The sequence below is a fragment of the Protobothrops mucrosquamatus genome, unplaced genomic scaffold (assembly GCF_001527695.2).
Source record: "Protobothrops mucrosquamatus isolate PMUCROS unplaced genomic scaffold, P.Mucros_1.0 scaffold1275, whole genome shotgun sequence".
NCBI lineage: Eukaryota > Metazoa > Chordata > Lepidosauria > Squamata > Viperidae > Protobothrops > Protobothrops mucrosquamatus.
The window spans coordinates 142,805-149,456 of NW_015387481.1; the positions used below are offsets into that span (position 1 = coordinate 142,805).

At 40.0% G+C, this 6,652-nt stretch overlaps 1 long non-coding RNA gene across 1 annotated transcript in view; it reads left to right on the forward strand.

The window, feature by feature from the left end:
- Positions 1-2,442: 2,442 nt before the first annotated feature.
- Positions 2,443-6,652, forward strand: part of LOC107292149 — a 12,087-nt gene continuing 7,877 nt past the window's right edge. The window contains exon 1 of the long non-coding RNA XR_001548986.1: positions 2,443-2,454. This is a non-coding gene — a long non-coding RNA (uncharacterized LOC107292149). The remainder of the gene's footprint in view (positions 2,455-6,652) is intronic.

Here is a 6,652-nt window from a genome sequence, read left to right on the forward strand (position 1 = left end):
GTATAGGTGGTACCTGACTCAATGGGAGTAACTGTGAGAGGGATCTTGGCATCCTAGTGGGCACTCACTTAAATATGAGCCAGCAGTGTTCATTCTAATCCACCTTCCGTTTTATTGCCCACTCTCTCTTCTTATACTGTGTCAATACTTACACTGAAAATCCTCAGGCAGGGACACACGTTCCTCCCTCCCCCTGCCTCCCTTCTAGGCCAGGCTTGATGCTGCACTTAGTTTATTTTCAGTACCATTGAAATAAATAATAACAGCAATCACCATCATCATCTCTAGGTCAAGAAACAGATCAGCCCCCAAACAAAGATAATCTTGTGGCCAATTCCGTATTATTTCTGATTAGCTATTTGAATCCTGAGATCCCGCTGGGAGGAAGGAAGGAAGGGATGGAAGGAAATGACATATGAATGCATTTACTTTTAGCTTCGGAACTAAAGTTGCATGCTTTGAAAAGCATGGGCTGACATCAGTAGAAGAAAGTCGAATTTCTCATGGAAAGCCATCCCAAGGCTGCCAATTGAGAAAACCAGGGCTTTTTTTTCTCATAGAACGCCCAGAATGGAGTTCCGGCACCTTTTTTGGATGGAACCTTGTAAGGTAGGCAAGGCGGGTTGTATGACAGGTGTGAGTTCCGGCACCTTTTTTTTTTTTTTTTTGAGAAAAAAAGCACTGGAGAAAACCATTGACAGTTCTAAAACTACTCCCAAAGTTAGGTTAGACTGATGTCTCTCGTACCTTCACTAATTATGTGCATATACGAAGAGCATTTTAATAGGGGATACTGGACATTTTCCTTGTAGTAGGTGGGTCCTGCTTTAGAAAGCCTTTATGTTGCCAAAGCAATGCAGCCAGCACAGTCACTTTCAAAATCTCCATGAAACCCAAGAACTAAAATTGTAAGGGTATGGATTCCCCTCACCCAGTTATTTTTCATATCCACAACATTCACAGAAGAGCTTTAGAACTTGCTTGTAATCATCAACTCTCATCTGAATGATCTCTGCCTGGCACAGAGCACTGTACCTGATGATCCATATATCTGCTGAGACATCTATTTTTTTCTTCTGAGATTTAATTTCTAGAGACTTGATGAGTAAACAACCTAACAGTTGAAATCTGAGAGGTGGCACATCTTGGCTTCCAGCATCAGCCAAGAGACCAGCACAGTGCATTTTTTTAATTGTGCTCCGTCCCTGTTTCCACAAGACTGGAATCATTGTCCTGCCTGTAACCAGGAGTGAGGAAGGTCAATGTAAGACCTTTACTGTCTTAATCCCAGTCTTTGATGTTGGCTTTTCTGAGATCAGGAAGTCTCAACCTTGGAAACTTTCCAAATGATCTAAAGCATTCTAAATTTTCCCACTCCTGTTTCTGCTTTATCAAAAAGGTAGGAAAAGACCTAGATCAGTGGTGGCAAACCTATGGCAGGGGTGCCAGAGGCGGCACTCGGAGCCCTCTCTGTGGGCACACAAGCCGTTGCCCCAGCCTTGCCTCCCCCCTCGACCCCCTCCTCTCTAGCAGTCACCTGAAGGAGAGTCGCCCTTGAGCGTGGCCCACATGGAGCAGTGCAGCCAAGGACATATCAGCCAGGCAATGTAGACAAGACTCTGCCCTCACACCCCATCATGCAGTTGATGATGCAGGGCGCGGGCAGAGGGTGTGGCTGCCATAGCGCTGCTGGGCTGCCTGGGCGATCTGCGGTGGGCCCTGGAGGCAGTGAGTGGTCCTGTGGGCAGGCAGGGGGATGGGGGGCAGAGCAGGGGCAGGGCAGGGGGTGGAGTGGGGACGGGGCCAGTTTTTGGGCACTCGGTCTCTAAAAGGTTCGCCATCACTGACCTAGATAAATAGTGAGAGAGATTCTTGACGTTAAATTGAGAGCAGGAGCAGAAATCTTTTTTTTTTCCTTCACCCTGTCAAGAAAGTTTCACAGAAGATCAGAGTAGATCCTTGGATGTCTTCCGTACACTGAAGAGTTGTGTCTCTCTGTTCTCCGTTCTTTGAATCTATTGCATTTTATTTATTTATGTTGTTGATTATGGTTCTTGTTTTCTGTCCTGGACACTAATAAAGTGCATGTAGTCCTCGACTTATGACCACAATTGAGTCCAAAATGTCTGTTGCTAAGTGAGGTATTTGTTAAGTGAGGTGTTTCTCCCATTTTATGACCTTTCTTGCCACAGAGAATCACTGCAGTTGTTAAATCAGTAACACGGTTGTTAAGTGAATCTGGCTTCCCCATTGACTTTGCTTGTCAGAAGGTCACAAAAGGGGATCATATTTATTATTTATTTATTTATTATTTAGATTTATATCCCGCCCTTCTCCCGTAGGACTCAGGGCGGCGGTGACCCCAGGACACTGCAACTGTCATAAATATGAGTCAGTTGCCAAGCATCTGAATTGTGATCATGTGACCATGGGGAGGCTACAACAATCATAAGTGTGAAAAATGGTCATAAGTCATTTTTTTAGCACCGTTGTAACTTTGAACGGTCAGTAAATGAACTGTCAAGGACTACCTGTACTTCTGTTATTGGCCTATAAATGTTACACATCAATAAAATAAGTAAATAAAAATAATAGAAAAAAAGGATAGTTTTGCAAAGGAGAATTATCAGAAATGAGAAGTTGCCGTTGGAGGCCACACTCTTCATTTGTTTGTATATTTTTGTTGGCAGGGATTTGTTTTATTGCATCAAAATAATAGATTCTTATATTTAGCAAAAGAGAAACATCAAATCACCTTATGTACTCATCATATGCACAACTTGTAACAATAGTACTATTTTTAAAGAGCTTTGCTATATAGTCTTTTTGGCAGCAATAGGAAATAAAGATGCTTGATTAGTTACATAAGGAGTTGTATCCACAAGTAAATTACATATTTGTTCAAGCACAGTTTTATCAACCATTCCTTTCAACAGTGACACAAGCATCCAAGTTTTCTCTCTCTCTCTCTCTCTCTCTCACACACACACACACACACACACGCACATAGATACTGTAAAATATTCTCTGTGTGGGAAATTCCATGCAAACATCTTTTAAAAATGTAAAAGTTTAAGTATCTTCCATCCATCCAGATAAGAAGACACAATCAGATAAATTTGCATCCTGCAAATGTTACATCAATTCAAAATAAGGAATTAAAACAATGAGAAAACTCTCACACTTTAAAAAATTCTTTTTGTTGATTATCTTTAATATCCCTGATTTTTATTTTTTGATTCACTTACAATCATCCAGAGAAAGAAAAAATGGGGGGAGCTTTCAAAATACAGATAGACTCAGGCATGCTTCGTTTTCTAACAATTTTTTAAAAAAAAATTGTTTTGAATAAATTTTCACAATGACAGTTGTACTCTCAGTTGTATATTCTGGTGGACTTATAAAAATGTCCCAATGCAAGTTTGAAACGTACAGTCCTCTGGTCTTGAATTATACCCATTTACTCATAATCTGGTCATAAATTATACCCATTTAGTTAATCTGTTCAGATTAATAGATTTTAAAGCATGAATTTTAAACTGTATTTTAAACCATGAATATTATAAACATCAAATTAAAACATAATTTGTTAGAGATGCAGTTGTTAGGATAAAATTTAATGATAAAGACAACTCCCACACACACACCTGCAGTTAAAGAAATAAGACTTTAAAAGGGTTATTAAGGATGCTGGTCCAAAGGGCTGTGAAGTTTATGCCTTTAGTAGTGGTTTACTTTCTCTTAACTTGTCTTGCCTTCTTTCATCAACATTATCTCCCTATCTTCTATCTTCAGTCTGCTGGGTGATCTTGGGCCAGTCACTCTCTCGCAGCCCTAGAAAGGAGGCAATGGCAAACCATTTCCCAAAAGAAAACCACCAATAAAGACTTGTCCAGATAGTTGCCAGCAGTCAAGACTGATATGAAGGCACACAAAAAAGAGAGTGGGAGAAAATGTAGATTGATCCTTGGAAAATGTACCAATACTAATTCGTCTTTAGTTCTGCTTGAATCCAGTCCACTATTCCAGCTGTGTGTCTAATGACTGGGATTACCCAGGTGTTAATTGTCTTGATTATTATTCTGATCTGTCACAGAGTCAGTCAGATATTTAGGCTGCATTTGACATTTTTATCCACTGATCAAGACCTTCCCCAAAGATCTGAGACAGACAGATGTTGTTGTTTGATGGTGTTATTTGTATCATTGCAGGATGTAAGCAATTCCAAGTAAAGCTGCCTTTTGCAGTTGATGGTGATTTTTCAATGCTGATAATGTTCAAGGGATGCTCCAGTTTTTTTGGGATTGCACCCAAGATGTCTATTACTATTGGTACAATCTTTGCTTTCTTTTATCACAATTGTTCTAATTCTGTTTACTGGTCTTTCTAGAATAGAATAGAATAGAATAGAATAGAATAGAATAGAATAGAATAGAATAGAATAGAATAGAATAGAATAGAGCTGGAAGGGACCTTGGAGGTTTCTAGTCCAGCCCCCCCCACACACACACACACTTAAGCAGGAGAACCTATACCATCTCAGACAAGTGACTGTCTAGCCCAAGCATGTCAAACTGCGGGCCCGCGGGCTGGATGCATCATACCAAAACCACACACACCCCATTGCCGGCAATGGGGAAAAAGTCGCGATACGTTGTGCGACATCAAGTGACGTCACAAGTTTACATGCCTGGTCTAGCTTCTTCTTAAAAATCTCCAGTGATGGAGCGCCCATGATTTCTGGAGGCAAGCTGTTCCACTGGTTAATTGTCCTCACTGTCGGGAAGTTTCTCCTTAATTCTAGGTTGCTTCTCTCTCAGTTTCCAACCATTGTTTCTCGTCCTTCCCTCTGGTGCTTTGGTGAATAATGTGACCTCCTCTTCTTTGTGGCAGCCCCTCAAATACTGGAATACTACTATCATGTCTCCCCTATTTCTTTTTTTCTTTAGACTAGCCAAACCCAAGTCCCGCAGCCATTCTTCGTGTTTTAATCTCCAGGCCTTTGATCGTCTTAGTTGGTCTTCTCTGAATTTTTTTACAAACTCTCAACATCTTTTTTGTGATAAGGTGACCAAAATTCCAGGTGTGGTTTTACTAAGGTTTTATAAAGTGGTACTAATACTTTGCATGATCTTGATTCTGTGCCTGTTTATACAAGATTGTGATTTTCTCCAATTCTTTCTCTTCTATTCTATTGTCTCCAGGTATTGCAGTGTCCACTGTCCAAACTTTTTTGTCTTTCTTAACAACAATTGTTAAGTCCTGGGTATTATGTGGCTTGTCTGTTTGAATTCTAAAGTCCCAGGACACTTTAGCTTCTTCGCTGTTTATTAGTCATGAGGTTAGTTTGCTGATATATATTCCATGTTGGTTTTGTATCCCGATCTTGCTTTGAGATGTACAGACAATATCTGTTTCATAATTACATTTTAAACCATTGACATGTTCAGATGAGATGAAACTTGGAACCTCTATTTTTTTTTCCCAAATAGGAATCATGCTAACAATTACAGTGACGTTCTGTATTGAAACGTTAATTTCTGTCCTGTATCATCTACCAGTGACTTTATCTATACAAGCCAGCTCTTTTCACCTTAAACAATTGGTAGTCTAAATACCATCAAATCTTCCAGAAACTATAGTTCCAGGAACTGCACAGTTGTTATTGATGGTCCCCGTGCTTATGTTGGTCTGGAACTGGAATGCTAAAAAGTAGATTTAGCTAAATACAATCACATCTGAGCCCTAATAGAAAAAGAAGAAAAGTTTAATTAATGGCATATTGTGCAAAAGCAATGTTTTCTTACTGTTTCCTGGGAAGACAGAGGCATGCTCTGGAAACCCTCATTCTAATTAATCCTGCAAGTCGGAGCATTTGCTGCAAGGTCAGAGAATAATAGGCAAATGTGTGAATCAGCAGGATCCAGCAGTAGTGAGAATGATCATTTGAATAAAAGCAGTTCTGTTATTCCCACCCTCCCTCCCCTTTCCCTTTGGTCTGTGGGCTGTTCAATGTTCTGGATGAATATAACACAATCAGCCTGCTCTCTGGTGTATAACCACTTCCTGCTGACTAAGGGCAACCTGCATCTTTTGCCATTTGTTAAAATGAAACATTCGTATTAAAAAATAATGCCAGGCTGGTTTTGTTGTTGTTGTTGTTGTTGTTGTTGTTGTTGTTGTTGTTTCCCAATGATGACCAGCTCGACAGAAGTAAATGACATGATCAAAATCACCTTTTGTTTAAAATCAACTGTCAGATCCTCTGTGTGGATCTGTGTGTTGCAAAGCAAGCTTAGATCCATCTGATTTCTAGGTGGGACTTTAAAGACTGGGAGATGATCATCATCTTTCTAGAAGAGGGAGGCAGAGAAGATTTCACAAAGCCTTGATCCATTTTTTTTTAACATACTCAGAATATGAAGACCAAGGTTGCGTTGCTGGTTCCAGTGAAATACTAGACTCCCTAAGATAAATTAGTCCTTCTCTTTTGATTACCTTAATTGTAGGATTTCTTGCTATAAGCTAACCTTTTACTGTATCCTTTTACCCTTTCTCTGAGCCCCTTTAAAATACAATGATGTGCAGCCGCTTGAGCTCCTTGTTCACATCTGTCATGAGACAGCAACTTGCAAATCATTTTGCCTTGCAT